The 23,735-nt window shown below is 39.3% G+C and overlaps 1 long non-coding RNA gene across 1 annotated transcript; it reads right to left on the bottom strand.

Moving 5' to 3' along the window:
• Positions 1–8,147: 8,147 nt before the first annotated feature.
• Positions 8,148–20,694, bottom strand: LOC124545992. Its single transcript, XR_006967650.1, has 6 exons — positions 20,675–20,694; positions 20,367–20,565; positions 20,059–20,256; positions 19,752–19,948; positions 19,449–19,633; positions 8,148–8,423 (listed from the first exon to the last, which is right to left on the bottom strand). It is a non-coding gene; the product is annotated as an uncharacterized LOC124545992 (long non-coding RNA).
• Between the last annotated feature and the right edge of the window lie 3,041 nt (positions 20,695–23,735).

Below are 23,735 nucleotides of genomic sequence, written 5' to 3'. Positions count from 1 at the left end.
CGCCATAACCAGATCCATTTGTGACGTCCTCGGTTTTTTGCTGCTGGTTCTTTTCCAGCAGAATTGGATGCTCTGCAGCTTCCGTTGCAACAGCCCACAACTCAACCAACAGCGGCTCCGCTGCTCCTGCCTATGGTGCTGGCACCCCTGACTGCACCACTGGTCTGGTCTGCGGCACTGGGCGGGTGCCTCTCATCACCGCCATGGCCCCCCCTCCAGCTGCCATCGCTGTCGTCTTACTTCGTGGTGCCTGAGTCGATGGATGCTGAGGCTTACGTCATGCCGCCACTGTCGCCCATGGAAGTTGTTGCTCTGACTCTTTGTCTGAGCATACCCAATGGTGGTGCGCGTCACAGGCAGGTTTTGCAAAGGATATTTTCCTCTGCCCCTCACAAGCAATTCAAGGATGCACGTGGGAAGCCATCCCTGCAATTCAGCTGTCCGCCCCCTCAATTGTGCCGCTCCTGGGTCCCTCCCCCCATCGTCGGGAGCCCTATTCCATGACGGTGCACTGTTGCAGAAGTTTATAAATCAGTGTTGATGTAACACTGGTCTCAATGATGGACTGTGAAGGAGTGGGCTGGGTTTTGAGCCTGTGGTGTTGTGCAACATTTCACGTATAAAGCAGTGGCCATGTTGATTGAGCTCCAAGGAAGCTCCAGAGCACTGCAATTTAAGTCGTATGCCTAGGAGGGCGAAGAAATTAATTCTGTTTGTTGGTGTCAAAGTGTTCTAGTTTAAGTGTTTCATTATGTTCTTGGTTTTTGAATCTATTATGCTTGCAACTTGGAAGTAAATGAAGGTATTTTCTGACGAGATGTTTTTGGATAACTTACTTGGGGCAGAAATTATAACACTGTGTTTGCTTAATGTATTATTGAAATTTATGAGCCTAATCATTGCAAACCACACAAGGGTATTTAAAATTTTGATTATTTTACCACTGTTTTGCTGGATTGTAAAGTTTTGCTTTACAAAACTGGAGTGAGTTGTTTTAAGCATTTTAAAGACAGATAGAAGATCCAAGTTATTGGGGATGATTCTGAAAGGTCAAGGCATGTGTGTAATGACAATGGTAAAATAATTGTTATGTTACATAATTAATCATCTATTCAAAAAAGAATCCTCCTATATTGAAGTCTGACCCACTCAAGCGATCACCCTCCCATATCCTATTTTGTCCAAGGGGGTTTGAATTATGTGGATTTTAATCATTTGTAGACTGTCGAATTATCAAGGCAACTGTTTCTTAATATCTCTCCAGGGTTGCCACAAGTTTCCTCAAGTGAAATTCCCTGATATTTCTCTGATTTCCAGATAGGTTTTGCATTTTTCCCTGACAAATTTTGATCTCAAGAGTAAGGACAGATGTAAGTTGATAAAAAATGTAAGGACTTTTGCATTTCTAAACTTCTGAACAAAAATGTTAAGTACTAACATCAACATCTTTTGTGATGAACTGTTTTTAGATGGAGAAAGCAAGCAAAATGGTATATATGTTTCATTAAGACCACTGATGTTATTTTACTTCAATAAAGCAAAACACATTTGATGACAACAATAGGCACTTTGCTGGAGTCGCAAGACAGATTTAAAATACCTTCTCTATTTCCCGAAATAACCTCAGAAAAAAGTAAACCTCTTGAAGAAAATATGTAAGGTGGGGAAGAGTTGTGTAAACCAACATTATAAGTGCCTGCCAATAAAATGTTGCTTCTACTAAGTTTGTTATTGTCGGTTATTATCCACTGTGTTATGTCCATTATTCCAGAGGTATTGTGTGATTTCTTCTTCTTCTTTTTTTTTTTTCAAGAAATAGATGGGTACATAGAATACAAACTGCAGTGACTGCCACAATTTTCTTTGTCTTATCATCCATACTTTCTAAAATATAAACTGCTTTAGAAGTGCCAAAATGTACTAGAATAAATAAAAAGTCTATAAAATGCTGCACTGTTCAATGTACTTGCATTGAGACAGTTGCAATTCCCGAAATCCATCGCCTGTGGCCTCTGGCCTGCTGAGGAACACCACAGTCCATGGTAAATGGTTAAACCATGAAAATCTATTGCATTCTGCCACACACAGCCTGAAGACTGGCTTGATGCAGCTCTCCACATTACTCTATCTCACACAAGGCTCTGCATCTCTAAATAGCTACTGTACTCGCATCCTTTCGAACCTGAGTACTGTGTTCATCTCTTGGCCTCCCTCTATAAGGTACCCCTCGCACTTCCCTCTAATATTAAATTAGTGATACTCTGATGTGTCAGAATGTGTCCCATCAGCCAATCCCTTCTTCTAGTCATGCAGTGCCACAAACTTCTTTTTTCTCCAATTTTATTCAGTAATTCCTCATTGGTTACATGACCTACCCATCCAGTTTTGAGTATTCTTCTGTAGCACCACATTTCAAAAGCCTCTGTTTCTTCCTGTCTAAAGTGTTTATCATCCACATACATACAGAACTACACTCCATAGAAATACTTCCAGAAAAATACTTCCTAAAATTTAAATCTTTATTCAACATTAATAAATTTCTCTTCTTTAGAAACACTTTTCTTGCCACTGCCAATCCACATTTTTACATCCTCTCTCTTTGACCACCATTAGTTATTTTGCTGCTCAAACAGCAAAACTCATGTAATACTTTAAATGCCTCATTTCCTAATCTGATTCCATCTGCATCACCTGACTACATTCCCTCATCCTTGTTTTGCTTTTGTTAATGTTCATCTTTTAACCTCCTTTCAAGACACTGTCCATTCTATTCAACTGCTCTTCCAAGTTCTTTGCTGTCTCTGACAGATTTACAATCTCACTAGTAAACCTCAAAGTTTTTATTTCTTCTCCTTGGTCTTTAATCCTACTCCTCATTTTTCTTTGGTTTCTTTACTGATTACTAAATGCACAGATTGAACAATATCAGGGATAGGCTACAACCACATCTCTCTCTCTTCTCAACCACTGCTTCCCTTTCATGCCCCTTGACTCATAATCGACATATGGTTTCTGTACAAGTTGTAAATAACCTTTGGCTCCCTGTTTTTTAGCTGTGCTACTATCAAAATTTTATTCCAGTCAGCAGTGTCAAAAGCTTTCTTTAAGTTTATAAATGCTGTAAAAGTGGGTTTGCTTTTCCTTAATTTATCTTCTAAGAAATATCACAGAGTCAATATTGCCTCACATGTCCCTACATTTGTCTGGGATTCAAACAGATCTTCCCCAAGGTCAGCTTCTACCAGTTTTTTCATTCTTTGACAAATAATTCATGTTAGTATTTCACTCATTAAATGTACTGTTTGATAATATCCATACCTATCAACATCTGCTTTCTTTGGAATTAGAATATTATGCTCTTCTTCTTTTGTTAGGAGGGAAACAACTATTTTGAAAAAAGAAAAAAAAGGGGGAACTACGTTTCCCATACATTAATTAGCTGGTGTTTTAACACTTCAAACAGAGTATTTCAGCAACTTTATGCAGACCACAACCAGCTGCCTACATATTTGCAAACATAAACACAATTTATATTACTCAGTACCCTTGAGTACACTGCACATAGAATGGCTACTAAATTCTTTTATTTTGACTTTAAATATTTGGATATTTTTAGTTTCCAGTCATAAGCCAATTTATAAACAATTATAACTTTTTGCACCAGAATAAATAAGCTCCATTCTGAATACTCGAGGTGGTATGTAATCTATATTAAAATTATATTTAATTCTAAATTGTGTTGCCGGCCGGTGTGGCTGAGCGTTTCTAGGTGCTTCAGTCTGGGACCGTGCAACCGCTACGGTCGCAGGTTCGAATCCGCCTCGGGCATGGATATGTGTGATGTCGTTAGGTTAGTTAGGTTTAAGTAGGTCTAAGTTCTAGGGGATTGATGACCTCACATGTTAAGTCCCATAGTGCTCAGAGCCATTTGAACCATTTTTTTCTAAATTGTGTTAGTGAATTTATGAATTCACCATAAATTCACTTTTATCATGAACCAGAAATACCAGTATGGAGTACATGTACTGTTATGTAAGTATATGAATTCCTAGCTCCCTGAAGAGGCTTCTTCAAGATATTTACTTGTCAACTTGTCAAAATGTTCTTATTTCAACTTCTGTGGCAATAATATTTCTTTTCATTTAAACTTCAACAAATTGCAGATTATACCATAGGACAGAACTGAGTCAGACAAGTACATGAAATGTATTTGTAGTTGCAAATATGGACAAACATTAGCTGTATAATGGAGTGACAATGAAATTTTTTTGTGCTGGACCTAGACTTGCGGCAGATTTCTGTCTTACTAATAGCTGTCAGTTTACCATTAGGTTACCCGAGCATTTCCCACTTATCGGGAGTGATCACTTTACCATTAGGCTATCTGAGTGTGACCCACAGCCAGACCCAAATTTCCATATGTTGTCATTATGCCACACACAGCCAGACCCAAATTTCCATATGTTGTCAACCATGCATCTACAACCGGCATTCGTATGTTAATTATGTATATTGCCATACAGGGGTGACATTTTTAACTGAAAGTCGCTTGCTAAGTGTCGATGGATGGTTACAATATTGAAGTGCCTGTGTTGTTCATAATTATGCTGCAATGTTCCTGAAATCGGAACGATCACATAGATAATATTTTGGGGGAGGCAAACCAAAGACTTCATCTTACTGGTAGAGCACTTAAAATATGCAACAGGTCTACTAAGTAGATTGCCTGCATTATGCTTGCCCATCCTCTGCTAGGGTATGATTGTGCCGTATGGTTCCCTTACCAGATGGGATTGACAAGAGGACATCGAAAAAGTTCAGAGAAGGGCAGCTCATTTGGTATTATCAAAAATTATGGGAGAGAGAGATGGACATGATACATGACTAATGATTCCATTCATTCAAACAAAACTGTTTTTCAGAGCAGTGATCTCTTTTCAGCTAAGTTCGTTTTTCCCTTTCACTGTTACAGAGTGGAATGGTAGAGGAATAGTGAAAGTGCTTTGATGAACCCTCTGCCAGGCACCTAAAGGTGGCTTACACAGTATTCATGTAGGTGTAGCTCGAGGTGACACTACCTCAAGAGATGCAATGAGATTTATTGTGGCTTCAACTGACATTGCTAAATAAAATTATGTACTATCATGTAGGAGGTATTTTATGTACAAAAATTAATTTTGAATGGTGATAATAACTGCAGATCAAGATGTGATGAGATGAACAAAAATTATGTCATACTCCTGTGTCATGTCTCACAACAGGACTTGTACGTAGAGCTATCATCACTATATGACTGTGTGTGGGCTATTCTCGGTGTTGTGTTAGATAATTGCAGATGGCCTTATGATTGCGATTGAGTAGAGAAACATAATAGCTGCGTAGAATCTTATTGTGAATCATGTTTTGCAGTATCTTCAATATCATGGTTATTTGTGTATCAAATCATGGCAATATAGCTGTTGTGCAAACCCTATGGACAAAAAGTTCATAATTTTTGCTAGATATGTCTCTGCCAAGTAATATGGTTCAATGAAATGTGGGCCACTCATAGAAAGAATTGCTGCAGTGTGTTGAAGAAGGTCACTGAAACAAGTGTGCAATGAGAAGAACAGAAATAACAATTTCATTCAAAGTAGAATTACACTAAAGTGTCTGCGTTTCATGATGGTCCCCAGGTTTACAAATAGCGGGACATGGTTCTTAAAGGAATGTGTGATCACCACTGATGACAGCAAGGTTGGTAATAAGTTTTTGTGGCAGGGTGTTTGATTCATCTGCCAGCAGGATTGACAGCTGTTGGATGGTCCTTGGTGAATGTGGATATGCTGCAATACATTTCCCTAATGGATCTCACACGTGCTCGATGGGATTTACGTCACGAGAACGGACAGGCCAGCCCATTCGCCAAATATCCTCTCACTGCAAGAGAACCTCCAACTGTGCTGTTCGATGCAGCTGGACATTATTATTCATCAGGGGCCCTGTACAAAACTTTAGCACTTTCATAATTTTAAATAATGACAGTATTTGGGATAAGAATGTAGTTGGGATAAGAATAGTTGTGTGAACTGAAAAAAAAAAATTCTTTAAAAATAAACTGAAAAAGCGAAATAATAATCATAAATTTATGACGCACCATTTTCTACATATTTCCACACAGAAAATTTGAATGAAATTCCTTCCAGGGCTTTAGAATACCTCGTTGTAAACGATATGTCATATAAGAATTAGAGCTTCATGAACTTTATATTTTTGATTTTCCTTAAGGGATACGAAAATGTTAGTTGGTTTAGTTAGTCCTGAAATGGCAGCATGCAACTGCCTCTAAGTGAAGAATGGATATGGTAAATACGATCCTGTGTTTTTAAACTTTTGTGCCTGTAATTTGCTTGTAGTGACAGCGAATGCAATTTTAATTCGCTTCTTATCTGGTATTCACTAAGACCTCAATAAATTCTAACTGTATTTTGGGATTTTGATTGCATTTATTACTTCACGTAAGCAAGTTGGGGCGAAGCAACAATACGTAAATCACAATTTATGATGATTATGACTAATATCTTTGTCGTTTTGAAACGTATATTCATTTAGAAAAGTCAACTGTACGATGGGCAGAGATAATGGACTACTGCAGTGGTCACCGTTATTATCTGTCACACTGCTGTTTACAAATTATCCAGTTAATAAGAAGTTATTTGTAATAAGAAAATATGAAAACCGAGTCTCTTGTTCCTGAGTAAGAGGTTAGCTTCACAAAATACAGGTATGATGCTGGGCATCCATGATGCCCTTTTGCCTATGATAGCTCAAGATTTTCTAATGATGCCTCATTCATCTCTGTACGATAAGAATGTCTTGAAGAAGAGGGATGTTGACTTGAGAAATAATATATATGAATGAAACCGAAGCCAGTGCCAAATGCACCTCCAGAAAGGCAAACGAGGGAAACAAGTACAGTGTCGCAATAACATTGACAGGTGGGCGTGGAGGTCAGTTCGATCAAGTAACATTATGTGTTTGCCCACCATTAACACCTGCACCACAAAAACAATCATGTTCAACAATGTTCCTGGATGCATTACCTATTACTACCTCTTGCCACATTGGGGAAGATTCAACTTCCCAGAAATAGTGTTCTGGTACAGCAGTGGATATCTACTATGTGATGTGCAATACCTGACATGTATTTACATTCCCCTGTAAGCTGAAAGTATCAATTTGCTGCAATGGAAGAGTAAAAATGATGTATTTCACTTTCTGACTTTTAGTAACAGAAAAAGATCCAAAAATGTTGTGCAAAAGAGCTGTTGGCTGTGGTCCAGCTCAAAACACTGTGCTCTAGAGTTTACTTTGTCACACCAGACTCCAGCCACCAATCATGGAAGTCGGCTGATAGGGATAGATGTCCATTCAGGTGACTGCAACACGTCATTTCCTGAACCAATGATGTATGCTGGTGCACTAGCTCTGCCAAGCATGAAATTATTTCCTTCTTATTATGACTTTTCATGAGAAATATCTGTCATGAAATGAATGAACATATTGCAGTAACTAAATTGGTGTGGCCATTTCTCAGGCAGAGTATGTCATGAGAGATGTTTAAGTGTTAAGATTTCCATGGGAAAAAAGTCAGGATTATTAGTTTGTAGCTGTGTCTGTGACAACCACAGATAAATTCTTCTCTATTATAAGTTTGTTTTCTCAGGCATAATCTCTCGATCTGGGACTGTTATTCTCTGAAGATAGCTTCGGAAATATGAAGCTCTGGAAACCTGATCTCTATTGAGAGTTCTGCCATGAAGAAATTGCAAGGTTGGTGACGCATAACATACATTGCTACAGATAGGCTTAGTAGTTGGCAGTGAATGCGTTCAACAATGCTGACAGATTTCTGATGAAACAAGATGCTGAATGAAAGAGAATAGGCCAATGCATGTACCACTGTGTAAGTAACGCTCTAGTACAAAGGTAAAACAGATGCCCTACACTGATCCCAGTGAAGGTTTTTTATGAGAACTATTAAAAAACAATAGTTACACTCAATGAGTATTCTCATGTTGCTCAAATAATTTGTTTATTGTAAACAAAAATCAGTTTTAAATGCCAGGCAAACATTACTGACTGTACTGATTTTAGCCTCACAATGACGTAACGCTTCTGTTGTGGTAGCAGCAGAGCCACAGCGTCTCCATCCAACAGGTGGTGTCTTGTCAGTGTCCATGACGTTGGCACCTGGTGCTGCTAGTGTGTTGGCTGCACTTATAGTAGGCGGATGCCCACCACAATAGGAAAAAAATCCTCGGCGGTGATGAGCTGTCCCCGTTGCCTGGAAGGTGGGTGTCCACCCCAATACTAATGACTTTCTCACTGCTGGCTGACCTGTCACAGGGGACATTAGGCCTGTCCAAGACAACCGAGCACACCTGTGGACAACAATGATGCTGATTTAAGTGCTGGTGCCTATGCCACACGAGAGAAATCTCAAATTTCAAGTTGTATGCCAAAACACATAGATCTTACACATAATGAGAAGATGGAGGTGCATATCACAAGGGAAAGTTCATAAAAAGGAGTCAGTTTCCAAGTCTGAAACAAATTTTAAACTGGAAACAATTATTACGTTTTAGAAGTTTCGCCTCTTTAGCTGTTACCACAGATTTCAAACATATGAGCTACAGTTTCTACGTTTCATAGTTATATGAGGGACATACTCACATTTTAGTCTTGCCATGTGGCTTAGTGGTTAATGATACTTTGACAAAGGTAATGATATGATGTAATTTTTGCCTAGTGAAGTTACTAGTGCCTATATTTTGTTAATTTTTGTTTGTTTCAATGTGCTCATAATGTTTGTTACTGTTTATACCATTAAGTTGCACCATAATACCCAAGAGTGTGAAACTAGTTATGGATGAAACTGGCTAATCGCCTAACATCTTTCAGTACAACCTTCTCGTACTTCCAGCCATGTCAAGAAGTCATACTTCCATGTGTTTCTGGACAAGTGCTACTAGCCCCCTGTGAAGTGGTAACCGACTGTTGCCTGGTTGCTGTCCTCATCTTTATTTAGCCATGGAACCAGCTGCTGCTAAGGCCATCCACATAAGACTTTGAGGATACAGCCTGGGATACAACTTGCAGAAAGTCAAGTTGCTCTTACTACCTTTTCTACAACTCATTCACTGTCTGCTTCTTTTACAGCAGAGCAGTTCAAAGATGATGTCTTTAGACAGGTGAATCATTTACAAGTTATCAAGCTCCAATTTTTGAAAGAATATTGGTCTACAGCAATTCAGCAAGAACTGCTCATAGATTTCTGGACCGAAGACTAGTATCAACCTGGTCAGGGCACAATGAAGTCATTCTGTAAGCACTGATGTGGGGGTGGCTGTACAGTTGTTGCTGAGGGTATAAAACTTTTGTTACCATACTGTGTTTGGTGAGATCTTGTAGCACCACTCCATGACAATTATGAGAATTATGAACGTTTTCTCGAAAGAGTCTAATATTCTCATGGCCCTTACAGTATAGTGCAAAATATACCACAGCAAATGCGGGAAGGTGGAAGACTGGTGCCCCTTATGATGATGTGCACGACAGGCAACAGAATATCAATCATTGTGATGACCAGTTTTAAGTAATAGTGAAGAACATAAATAGAGTGTGGATAGCAGCTGCCACAGATTACCTTGGTGGCAAGGAGGTGCACTCAGTGAGGGAACAAGATTGCTGAATAGCTTGGTTGGGCAGTTGATAGGAAGTTCTAGTGAACTTGGTAGGAATGGAGACACTGATGAGTGGGGGAGACATTCCTGCACCACCGAGTGTGTGTGTGTGAAGAGCCACCGGACTTACACACCAGTTATTATTATGACACAAGTGACGAATTAAACACTGCTGGTACTATAGGGATGGTGTGACAGTTTGACAAAAAGCAATTGACTGGAACTGGAACAATAAGAAGTAAAAATTCATTGATGTGGCAAGTCTGGGAACTTCAGGCTGCAGAACAGTATATAAAAGACTGCAAGGAAGCAAGCACTTCTGAACTGCAAGTGAGAGAATTCAAACAAGCATGTTCATTACAAAACGCAAGAGTGCCTCCGGACGGAAGTAATATGATTTATAAATTCGTATGATTTATAAATTCGTATTTGATGGAGATTCCAAATATGAACTGCCATCTAGGTTGGACAGTGCTCATGCAGTGTGATTTTCGACTCCCAGGCTCAATGGTGAATAGGAAGAGCAAAGATAGAAATTCATGCCTGTGACTGAGTTTGGTAAAAAAAAGCCAAATAAAAGAGTTGTTTTGTGGAGGAGAGTTGGTGCCCATTTCAGCTGATGTCAATCCAATTGTAAGAGTAGCAGTAGGTGGCTTAGAAAATGAGGTATTGGTTGACAGCTGTTCACAGATTTCAGTGACTTCACCCAGAAAAATGGACAAAGTACTACTGCTGATCTGTAACGTTAAAATTTATGATGCTACAGGGATGGTGTCCAAAAACGATCCAACATGAAGTCAAACTACTCTTGCAGTTCAAAGTTGTGGTCACAGAATTACACACATTAGAGAATTCAGAAACTCAGTGTCAACATGATCACAGGTATTGATTTTTTAATATGAATTGTTGTGATGTAAATTTCAAGTGGTGTTGTATAATAATGTACGTGCAGTGTTAATGTATTTTACATCTTTGGTGCTCTTTAACAACTAAATAATTAAAGTCAGTATTTTATGTTCAGTGGTTGGTAATACACACCTGTGTGTGGTTTTTCTGTATATTGTTGTTGTTGTTGTATGTGCTTTGTGTTCAACCGGTACCTCCATGTGTATTTCCAAATAGGAAAATATTTATTTTCTAACAAAATCTCAGCAGGTTATGGGCCCAGGTGCATGTTAAAAGGACACTTGTACGAAAATAATAACGTAGCTCTGTGTGAAAGGTTTGTAAAGTTATCTCCAAGAAGACGTCTTTGAAGTTGTTAATTCCACGCAACCAATGATGGATTCAATGAGAATTATCAACATCGGAGTTGTGGAAGGCAAAACAAATTGGAGCACTTGGAAATACAAAATAAGTATTTGTCTACAAGGAATTCCTGGTGCACTTGATCTTGTGGAAGGCAGTTTAGTGAAACCTAGTATTATTTCAGAAAGTGCTACGGTTGAACAAAGAGCGATCTACAAAAGTGCTTTAGAAACTTTTAACAAAGCAGACAGCAATGCTCTACTTGTTTTGACTACAAATATGTCGGAAAAAACTTTGCAGAACATAATGCGTCTAAATACAGCATGTGAAGTGTGGACAGAATTACACAAAATATTTGAAGGTGTTTCTGAGGACAAAATGTACAACCTTTGTTTGCAGTTCTTTAGTTACAAAAAGGCTCCTGAAGATGATATTGTGACACACATTTCCAAACTGAAAAATTTGTGGAGTTAATTGAAACAGGAAATTACTTAAGATATCGTAAATAATTCAGAAATGCCTTATTTGTTTTTGATTTGTAAAATATTAGGTACACTACCAGAAGACTATTTTTTGTTTAAATCTAGTTGGACGCTAACATCTAGAGAATACAGAACAATTGATAATTTAACAAATCAATTGTGTGCACATGAAAAAGCTCTGAGTACAATGGAGGGTGATTTTAGTAAACAAGAAGTCCTCACTACAGACTCATCAAGGCTGTCATTCAGCAAGTAAATCCAATGGAGAAAAAGAAGTATAAGAAATTAATATGTAATTACTGCAAGAAACCGAACCATACAATTAAAGTGTGCAGAAAGTGGGCAGCAGATGGCAAACCTCCAAAACCAGCTACAACAGATACAAATATACTACTTCTTTCTGTGACATCTTCTGTGATGAACTCTGAATGTAGAAATGAGGACTGGTATACAGACAATGGTGCAACAAGTCATATTACAAATGACAGGAATTGTTTCAAAACATTTCAGCCTTTTCTAACAAAACACTCAGTTACTACAGCTAATGGGGACATAATTGAAGCAATTGGAAAAGGCTCAGTAGACTCTGAAGCAGCAGTTGGAGGAAAATGGAACAGAATTACCTTGACAGATGTATGGTATGTACCCCAGATTCACAAGAATTTATTCTCTGTTCTTGCAGCACAGGATAAACATCCAGAAAGTAAATTCACATCAAGCGCAGAATTTTGTCACCTTAAGATTGATAATGTCACTAGATTGGTAGGTGACAGTGATTGCTTTGTAGGCCTTTTTAAACTTGCTGTAAGAAATGTGAAACCTAGCTCCCTCAGCGAAGTTAACACCACTAGCAGAGACAATACGTTGCAGCTTTATCACGAAAGATTTGGAAACCATACAAGCGCGATGTGAAGTCTGTACTTTGTAGCGAATTAAATATTGAGGTGGAAATGGACAGTGAACTTTGTGAAGGCTGTATTTATGGCAAGGCTAATCGTTTACCATTTGGCAACAGAAAGAGGACAGCAGAACTAGGTGAGCTTATTCACGCTGATGTATGTGTTCCGTTTCACGTACGTTCTGTGTCAGGGCACTGGTATTTTTTCTTTTCAAAGATGATTATACAAAGTTTAGGGCAACACATTTCATACAAGAAAAGTCTGGAGTTGCAGAAAAGTTAAGGCAGTTCATAGCTGAAGCAAAAGCTGCTGGACATACCATCAAGGAACTTCTGAGTGATAATGGGAAAGAATTTGACAACAAACAAGCAAAAGAGATTCTTCACAAAGAGGGTGTAATTCAACGCCTCACAATGCCTTACACTCCAGAACAAAATGGGTGCAGTGAAGGAGAGAACTGCACAGTTGTGGAAACTGCCAGAGCCATAATGCATGCACATGCAAACACTCCACAGGAACTTTGGGCAGAGATGGTGAACACCACAACCTACATTCTATCTGAACAGGGCCTTCCAGTATTCCAGGAACATCTCCATATGAATTGTGGTATGGAAAGAAGCCAAGACTGAAACATCCGCAGGTGATAGGCTCCACTTGCTATGCTCATGTTCCAAAACAACAGAGAAGGAAGATGGACCGAAAACCACTGAAAGGTGTCCTCATTGGATATGATCACAATGAGGGTTACAGAATTTATTGTGGAGAGGTGTGCAAACTCATTAGGTCACGAGATGTCATCTTCGAGGAGAGGCCACTGAAGAGTGAGAAAAGTTCAACTCTTCCAGTGAGTGTTTTCAATCATCAGGATCCAGCACCTCAGACTGAACACCAATGGTATTGATAGTGAGAGTGAAGAGGATGGCAGTTCCTTGGATGTAGATGAAGACGCTTAGGAGGAAGATCAGGAAGTCACAAGTGGAGAAGCTTTACCATGTCTGCGTGATTGGTTAACCCTCAGACGTCCACAAAAATTTAATGATTATGTAATGAACCTCTCACTATCTTTCCAAGAACCAGAAACAGACAGCGATGCCATGAAGTTTGTTCAACACGATTTCTAGAAGGAAGCTATGGATTCTGAAATAAAAGCTCTTCAAGAAAATAGAATGTGGGTTGTGGTTGACCTACCATATCTAAAGAGGTCCATTCCTAATAGACGGGTGTATAAAGTCAAAACAAATGCTGAAGGCCCAGTCAATAAATTCAAGGCAAGATTGGTGATTAAGGGTTATTCGCAGCAGAAAGGAGCTGACTATGGCCAGACTTTCAGTTCTGTAGCTAGAGTGTCTACCATTTTAGCATTACTAAGTGTTGCTGCAAGTGAGAGCATGAAACTTTTACAAATTGATGTTTCAACGGCTTTTCTTTATGGTGATTTAAAAGAAACAATTTATATGCAACAACCTCAAGGATGTGACGATGGGTCTGGGAGAGCATGTCACTTGAAGAAAAGTCTATACGGACTGAAACAGGCTCCACATTGCTGGAATGAGAAGTTCAGTAATCATCTCACTAAATTGGGCTTTCTGAGGAGTGAAGCTGATCCTTGTCTTTTCGTGAGACAGTAAGGCTGTAAGAAAATATTCCTTGTGCTTTATGTTGATGATGGTCTGATCGCAGCTCACAGTGAACAGGAACTTGAAGACATTGTCAGTGATTTAAGAGAAGAATTTAAAATTACTTCAGTGCCTGCATCATTTTTCTTAGGTCTGGAAATTGACCAACAAGAACGTGGAACTGTATGTGTAAGTCAGACTCATTACACAGGAAAATACCAGAGCGTTTCAACATGAAGAACTGCAAGGCTGTAACTACACCCATTATAAATGACAATGATACAGAAGAAAGTCCTCGCAACTCTGATTTTCCATACAGCCAAGCTGTTGGAGCACTGATGTTTCTGATGTGTGGGAGACGCCCTGACATTGCATATGCTGTCAGTGTTGTATCATGAAATCAACGGATTGTGATGTAGTGAAAGTTAAAAGAATCTTACAATACCTGAGAGGCACAACAAATTATGGACTTTTATATAAAAACAATTCTAAGAAGCAGGTTTTAGAGTGTTCTAGTGATGCTGACCACATTGGAGGTGATCTTGGCTCTGGGCTCTCAACATATGGTGTCCTTTGTCTGTACTTTGGGGCACCTATTTCCTGGATTAGTCAAAAGGCAATCTTCTGTTGCCATAGCCACAACTGAAGCTGAGGTTGTGGCTGCCAGTGACGCTGCTTGGGAAATTGTCTGGATCAAGAAGCTTCTGACAGAAATGGACCAATTGGAGGCAACACCAGTTCTGCAGGCTGACAACAAAACTGCTATCTGGCTTCCCCAGAAACCTGAGTTTCACTGAAGAATGAAGCATATTCATATAAGGCATTTCTTTGTCTGTGAACTAGTCAACGCTTATGAAATCACAGTTGCAAAAGTAGACACTATAGAACAACATGCTGATATACTAAAAAAGCCACTGTTTTACATTAGATATCAGTATTTATGTAATAAGATTAGACTTTCCAAGTTATTAAATAAGGAAGATCGTTAATGTGTTTCACATCTTTGGTGTTCTTTAATAACTAAATAACTAAAGTCAGTATTTCATGTTCAGTGGTTGGTAATACGCACCTGTGTGTGGTTTCTCTGTATGTTGTTGTTGTTGTATGTGCTTTGTGTTGAACCAGTACCTAATAAACCATGTGTATTTCCAAGTATGCAAATATTCGTTTTCTAACAAAATCTCAGCATGCAGTAAAAGGCAGTCATCAGATCAGCGAAGTTAAACGCTGTCAGACAGGGCTATGACTTGAATGGGTGACCATTCGGTCTACCGAGCGCTGTTGGTAAGTGGGCTGTACTCAGCCCTTGTGAGGTAAACTGAGGAGCTACTCGATGGAGGTGGCAGTTCCAGTCATGTAAACTGACCAACGGTCAGTGGTGTGATGTTCTGACCACATGCCCCTCCACATCCCCATTGACGCCTGTGGGCTGAGGATGACATGGCGCCCAGTCGGTACCGCTAGAACTTCATGGTGCCTGTCCACGCAGAGTTTAGTTAGGAAAAGGCAGTAGTAACACAATTTTTGTAGCAAAAGGAGCCATTTCTGGGCAATTTTGAACTTCCAAGTAGGACCAAAGGTTCTAACGAAAAAGAAATATGAAATATAAGTTTATATCGTTTTAGAGTTCAAAGGGAAGCAGAAAAAGGATGTAAGAGTTATCCTCTGGAAGGAGGACCAGAAACAGATGCATGGAAAGTTGATGAAGGGATGGTAGATGAGGCACATTAAAAAGGGTACGAGGGTTCCTGCTCTATGGGAAACTTCACAGCGAGGCGACTGTGCGTACTTGAGCCGGGTAGAACAATGCATTCTTTCCTTGTTCTATTCTCTTCCCCTTTTGTTTAATCTATTGTTGGTAGTCTTCAGTATGTACATATAGACAACTGAGAAGTGAGGAAGTTATTGAAATGCAAGAGAATATGTGAAGTAAGTCAATGGTTGGATACAGGATGTCATGAAGATATCATGATAAACGTAAAATCCCGAAAGTAGAACAGTGTGAATAGGGTTTTGAAATACAGAGAAAATAACAAGGGGGACATGAAGTGAAAACAAGACAAAATTCTGGGTAAACCATGATATTGGATGTAACGCTCTGTGATATACAAGTATGAACAGTGTTTTTATGTTTTAAGTTAAATAGGTTACAAGAGGAATAAATCTAATAGAAATGTAACTTGGAACTAAAGTAACAGTGCGGAATGTGTAATATACACGAGGGCAAGAATCTGATGTTAAGAAGATTAGTGATTCGTGTCACAAACAGGTGTGTGATCTGCATATTTTATGTATTTGGCTAAGGAAATAAGAGACTGAGCAGTGTGGAGCACCAGAACAGGTGGACTTAGAAGTATAAATATAAAAAGGTCCAATGATTTAGTAAATGTAGCAAATGCAATCAAGAAAGTATGATTTTCAGTGTATGAAAACCAAAAAAGTACAATAATGGACAGGGAAAAGTCTATGGAGTCATGAGTGGTATTCCTTGGACAGAGTAAATCATAATGAGTAATAATGGTAAGCTTCCATCACTGAAGTCATGACTAAAATTATTCTGAAAATATTTGGAAAAAGTAGTGTAACAAATTAATCTGTGTGTAGTTAGAATACAAACTTTGTTACATGGTGTGGAAAATGGTGGCCTTCAGGTGTTATTGTGAGGCTTTTATTCTGAGATTTATGAACCTATCTCACATTAGAGAAAGATGGCTCTGGAGTAGGGATTGGAGTGGACCATGGCGTTGATGAGGAAGAAGGTGTCATGGGAGACATGGTGGACAGCAATACTCTCTTTTGTCCCATGCCTAGGGTTAGATCTCAAGGTGGAGGATCATAATCACTTACCTCATATCTTATAGGTTAACACACCAGCACTAGCATGTGAAACTGTGTGGTGAAGTTAGATGTGAAGTGTTAAGTGGTACGACAAAGTAACTGTGATAACACTACATACATAGCATAGATACTCTTACTGAAATTTGTTGTATTAGAATTAACTTAAAAATTTTATATATGTATCCTCATGACAAATAAAATGATGTAACTATCAGTGCATATTTTCTTTAAAATATATAGTGTTAAAAGTTGGGGGACGGGGGGGGGGGGGGGGGGGGGGGAAGTTCTAAAAACTGGTAAGACTTGCAAAGGACATGAAAAGGCCAGAATTGAATACTGTGACCAGTTGGGGGCAGGAGAAAATGTGAGAAAATGAAATATACCTGCATGACGTAGAAATAAAGAAAGTGAAGTTTATCATGTACCGATATTCAGTGCTCATGAATGTTTCAAAAACAATATGAGAAGGTTGAGACATGGCAGAGGTAGATTCTTGCATGCTCAGCACACTCATAGCTAATCTGTAGATAAATTAAAATAATGAAGGAGAGTGATTAGTATATGCAATCACAGGATGATGTACATACAATTTGATTAGAGAGGGCCCTGTGAAAACATGCTTTGTGATTTGAGTGTTAGATCTCAAGATATATCAGTTGCAACTAAGCACTGAAATTAGAATTTGTAGGACCACCTGAAGGGAGGAAGCTACCATTGTTGCATAGGGACGAAAGGGCGGGACAAGGGCACCATGTCATTAGGGCAGGCAGGAGAACATAGTTGCAGAAAGTTTCGGAGAGCTGACATAAGGTTTCGCTAAGGCACAAACAATTCGTAAGATTGAATTTTTGAGGGCAGATATCCCTTGGAAATCAGCGAACGGACGAGTCCAAGGAATGGACGACCAAGGAAAAAAAATACTACTTCCGAAAAAAGCATTTTAAGGCAATAAAAATGAAGTGAAAATTTTTCAGAGAGTGCTGCTAAAGAGTATCCACTGGAGAAACCAATATAGGACACTGCAGTTTTGATAGACAAATAATTGATAAAGTGGCTTGCCTGATGTCACAGCAGCCTCAAAAGTTCTAGGTAAGACAGACAGGCCATTGAATGGAAGAAAAGTCTTGGGGCCTGGCTGATGTCAGACCTACTTGGAACTGTAATCCGCCATGGTTACATCATATGCTTTCTATTTGTTCATTTCATATTAAATAAGACTAAATAGATACAATCACATAGGCAATCTTTTTAGTTGCCGTTTCAGTATTTATTTTTCCTGGTGGCAATATCTACAGACTTAGATGGAGGTAGTTTAAGTGAACAAAGCATATGGGAGGTCATACATCGTGACTCAACCAACTGTCGGTCAGTGGGTTGAGGGCTTCATTGGTATACTGGCTCATTGTTGTAACAAGATGTTGAAGATCGCTGTGTGGTTGAGTCTAGGTTGTTGGTGTGATTTTTATTCTGAAGAAATCGTGTGATTTTATTGAAGGCAAAGTCCAAAACTTTCCTAAGAGCTACATGGCACAACATCAAAGAGATTTTAAGGTTATCTATGAGTAAATAAATATGACACAACGGGATTGTTTTGTATCCACATTAGTTTGTCTCCCAAACTCCCTGAACTCAGGTAAGTACTGTTGTCAATTTTGCACAAATGTTTTGCATTCTTACCGTCAACTTCATTGGCAAGTAAGGGGCCTCGACAAAATAGTTGATTTTACCAGACAGTTTGTTCTTTCTCTGTTGGTGCACTGACCCTTTTCCAAGTGTTATTGTAGTCATCCAAGATTCAGTAATGTGTGCAGACCGGAGTGCAGCATAAAAAGAACTGCATCATAGGTAGGGATTGTGTGGCTGGACTTAAGGCATGCAGTCACTCAACGTAGTTCTACGACAAAATGAAATCCTGCACTCCTGTTAGATCGTCGATTACCGTCACATGCAAGTTGTTCCGAATTATGTTATCGTGCTGTGTATTGCCTTGGTTCTTTCTCTCAGTGCAGTCCAATGTATTTATTTGTATTAACATCAAATTGATAAACTATGTTCACAAAATAACCGAGAGAAGGTCAACTATGTTACAGTTTAAGTTGAAATTTCAATGAATGTTGTTGATCAGTAGAACACAGGTAGCTAACACAAACAACAGTCGGAAGTTACCGGTAAATAATGGTTTGTGTCTATTAGTGTGGCTTTCACAAAGTGACAATCTGAGAGAGAAAAGGTTGTAACGAAATATTTCTATCTGTAACATCGCTAACTGTGGTGAAAAACGGACCAAATTTGTGAATGAGCAACTCTCTAGTTTTAGCCCGAACTGAAAAGTTAAGCAATGAGAAACAAAAAACGGAATGGTCTGCAGGTGCTTACTAAGATGTGTGATCGCATGTTAGTGTTAGAAATGTAGAATGGTGATATGGGAGGAAATAAGAATAGTCCAACATAGTTGGGAAGACGTTTGACACTAATCTGTGTGTGCTCTGGAGTCAACAAAAAGTCTTTCCCACCCAACACGTGTAAGTACACTGTGAATGAAAGCATTAAGTTTCATCAAACTGCACTGTTGTCGATGAAGGTAAATAAATAACCAAGTGTAAGATCACAAAAAAGTAGTAGATTGGAACATATACTCACCATTCTCCTTGTTCTCGAGGCTGAAGGCTGTTCTGCATGGTGTGTGGAATGCTGATTTCTCCAAGGTAAAATTAGCTCCTTCCTGGCCAACATTTCTGAGTAGTACTAGACACCGAAGGCCAATTTGTCTAGCTAGAAGGGTAGTTGCTGTTCTGGACCAAAATGCTCCTCACCGCCAAGTAGACCTGATTAGACAGTGAAGAAACTGGTTACATTTCATCAAAGTGTATATTTATAGATCATGGTAAAATTGTAAAAGAATATAAGAACACAGTATCACAACGGACTGAAACATGTACTCACAGTCCCATCTCTTGCGCTCGAGTTTGAAGACTGTTTTATCTAGTTAGCAGAATGGTTGCTACTCTGCGCCAAATTCAGCTCCTTTCTAGTCACCAGGCCTGAGTAGTACTTGGCTGTGAAGGCTGTTTTGTTAGCGAGCAGAATACCTGCTGCCCTGGACCAATATAGTCGCCCTCCAGCCAGCAGCTTTGAGTAGGCTGTGAACAAAATCGGTTACTTTTTATCAAAATGTACCCAAATCGTTAGAGGTAAAAAATATAAACAAGTGTGTGAACAAAATATCAAGCAGACTGGATCATGTACTCACCATTCTACTTCCTGTTGTCGAGTCTGAACACCATCTTGCCTGGTGACCGGAATGCTTCCTGCTGTGGGCTGAAATCAGCTTCTTCACGGACAATAGATCTGAGTAGTGGTTGGCTCTGAATGCCGTTTTGTCAAGTGTTCAGAACAGTTTCTGCTTTGGGCCAAAATCAGCACACTGCCAGCAAGCAGGCCTGAGTAACTGTGAACAAAAGAACTATGTTTCATTAAAATAAACCCCAGTTGATCAATGTGAAAAATATAAACCAGTGTAAGAAGACATTATCACAGGACACTGGATTGTGTACTCACCATTTTAGCTCCTTTGGTCGAGTTCGAAGGCCGTTTTGCATGGCGAGCAGAATTCTTGCTGCTCCACGCTATAATCAGATCCTTTACGGCCAACAGCCCTGACCAGTGCTTGGTCCTGAAGGGTATTTTGTTTAGACAGCACAACACTTGCTGCTCTGGGCCAGTATAGTCACTCTTCTGTCCAGCAGGAATGCGTAGACTGTGAGCAAAAAGGTTACATGTTATCAAGATGTACCCATATCGATAGGGGTAAAAAATATAAACAAGTGTGTGTACAAAATATCAAGCAGACTGGATCATATACTCACCATCCTACTTATTGTGCTCTAGTCTGAATGGCGTTTCGTGTGGTGAGCGGAATTCTTTCTGCTCTGGACTAAATCCAGCTTCTTCCCAGCCTACAGGTCTGAGTAGTGCTGGCCCTGAGGGCCGTATTGTGGAGTGTGCAGAACAGGTGTTCCTTGGGGCCAAAATTGGCACACTCCTGGCTACCATGCTTGAGAAGACTGTGAACAAAAGGGATAAAGTTTATCAAAATGTACCCAAATTGACAGAGCTAAAACAATATAAACAAGTTTATGAATGCAACATCACAGCAGTGTTGATTGTATACTAACCAGTCTACTTCTCATGCTCAACCTCTAGCGAGCAGAATGCTGGCTCCGCATGGGGCAAAACAAATTCCTGTATATCTGACATGCCTGAGTGCACTGTAAAGAAAAAGATTAACTTTCATGAAAATGCACCCTTGTTTACAAAGGTAAGAAATATAAACTGGTGTAAGAACACAATAAAATTTACAAAACTGATTAGTTAGTTGTGCAGTAAATTTAATCTCAACTGTTTACACCAAGAGAGCTGTAAGTTTACAGTGTAGAAAACATCAGGTAAAATGTTATTATGATCAAAACACAAATGTCGCGTGAGTATCTACAGCAAATAGCTTAGTTCTTGTGTTACATGCTGAGCAGTGGTGGAGCAATTTTGTAGTGTTTTGGAGAGTGGATTGTAAGCATTTTATCCATTGCTGTAAATTTTCTTTTATTTAATGCTGGTTAAGACAGTCATTCAGCCATCCAACACACCATTCAAGCAGTTCTATCTTTGCAGCATAAGTTCAGAAAATTTTCATCCCTCGACTACACTATCTCTCACACACACACACACACACACACACACACACAAACACACACACACACACACACACACACACACACACACAAACAAACAAACACACATTAATTTCAGAGTTGCTGACTGCATAGGTCATCACAGTGGGTTTATTTTTTTTAGGAATAACTGTCTTATTTCCATATTGTCTGCAATGAGGATGCTCAATAATAGGTTCAAGGCAATTACATTGGTATCAGGCAGAAGCGGCGGGATGGTGGAAGGTCTCCTGTATCCCACATACAGAATCTGATGAAGTAGTATGCATGTTCCGTATTTCCGTCGCTGGTAGGCAAACACGATGTGGTTAACGTCATCTCACACTCTGTATTGCAATATAGTGAGCCCACTCTCCTACTTATGTAAACATGTGGTTTAAATTGTTATTGCTTGAATTTTAGAAGTGCCAATGCTTCATAAGCACCTTGCAGTATAGTTCACCTAGTATACATGTGGAGTTGTCGTATATCCACTGCCTTGTAAAAAAAGAGTGAAACTCCCAGAAACCACGGTCAGATAACAATGTAACTGCGTCTATGTTCACACAATCCATGCATTTAAAACTTCCTGACAGATTAAAACTGCGTGCCGGACCAAGACTCGAAGTCTTGAAGTTTCATATTAGCGCACACCCCTCTTCAGAGTGAAAATCTCATTCGGGATCCACATATTTCTAAAAAATTAGTGTAGCAATTCTCTAAGACAGAATGGTCACCAAACTGTGTTAGTGGTGTTCATGTTTGGTGTTGTACCAGAACTGGTAGGATATATAAGGAACGTGAACAGCTTCAAATGTTGAGTGCTCACTGTAAATGACATTGATATGCTGCGTACACATGAGAGACAGCATTACCAGCTCCTGACTGTACTGAAAGTAGCCTCACAATGGGCGTCCATTGGGTTGGATGGTCAAATAATGCAGTGTCAAGATGTCACATTGGTTTAAAATTGAACACACACACACACACACACACACACACACACACACACACACACACACACACACACTCCCATTCATCCACTGGTTTGGATAGACACAATTTGTTTGCACCTGGTCTCATATTGAGAGGAGCTATCAGATATCATTTCGGGTCATGGCTGGTAGAGATTAACTGAACTGTGATAGTACACTGGTTTGACATGGACATGCTGCACCATCATGCGTTATCTCTCATGTGACATTATCATGTTGCATTTTTTTAACAGCACAATGCCTATCCACACATGGACGTATATCCCGTCTGCGTAACTGAGATACCCCTATGGCCTGCAAGATCCCTAGATCTATCTCTGATGGTGCATGATTTAGACCAGTTCGAACATCAACGACGTCGTCATTCCTGTATCCAGAATATCAAGTACGATTACAATCATTGTGGGTTGGGATGCCTCAGGAGAAACCCTTTCTAACCAATTTAGATCATGCATCCAGGCAGGAGGGATTTCAGCATCTTGCTGATAAATGAAGTAATTTTGACTCAGTGTGTTAATCACTGAAATAGCATCATGTATCCTCTCAACTCATGAAATTTCATTTTGTCTCCTCCACCTTTTCTGGGCATTTCTCTATTTTAGTTAAACATTGCAACTCGGACTCCACTACAGCGATGTCCTCTGATAGAGGAAGATGTTATCCGTTTGTGTCTTAATGCTTCATTTTATTTCGATTACAGATGACATGTTGTGGATCTCATCGTACTCTTGACTGCTCCTGGTAATCTCTTATTTCGCTAACCTCTCAACCATGTTAGGCCAATTAGGATGACTATTTATCCTATCTGCAAAAAGGAACAAAAATATTGTTTCAGGCCATTGGAGGAAGTATATCTGAAACAGTAAATTTTATCAGTGGTGTTAGTTCCTCTGTGACGAATATTTATAGAAAGGGAACTAACAAGAACTTATTTGGAAATGAAAGTATTTGCATGTGTAAATGCAATTGGCTTCTTGCAGCATCAATTGACAGTGACAGTAACATTTCAGAAGACATTTCTCTCCTTACATCTTTGCATTTTGAAAACTGACTTTTCATGAATATGAATTTTTCACTTTTATTCATTAATTACTTCTTCTTCTTTTGAGACTGGCTTTGTTCTGCATCATGCACAGGGTCAGCAGTGTTTAGTACAGAACTGGCATTGTTAATTTTATGGGATGGCTGGATTACTTTCCTGCCACCACCCCATAACCCCCGTCCCC

Source organism: Schistocerca americana, chromosome 8 (genome assembly GCF_021461395.2).
Source record: "Schistocerca americana isolate TAMUIC-IGC-003095 chromosome 8, iqSchAmer2.1, whole genome shotgun sequence".
NCBI classification, from domain to species: Eukaryota; Metazoa; Arthropoda; class Insecta; order Orthoptera; family Acrididae; genus Schistocerca; species Schistocerca americana.
This window is presented reverse-complemented; position numbering and strand designations above follow the sequence as displayed.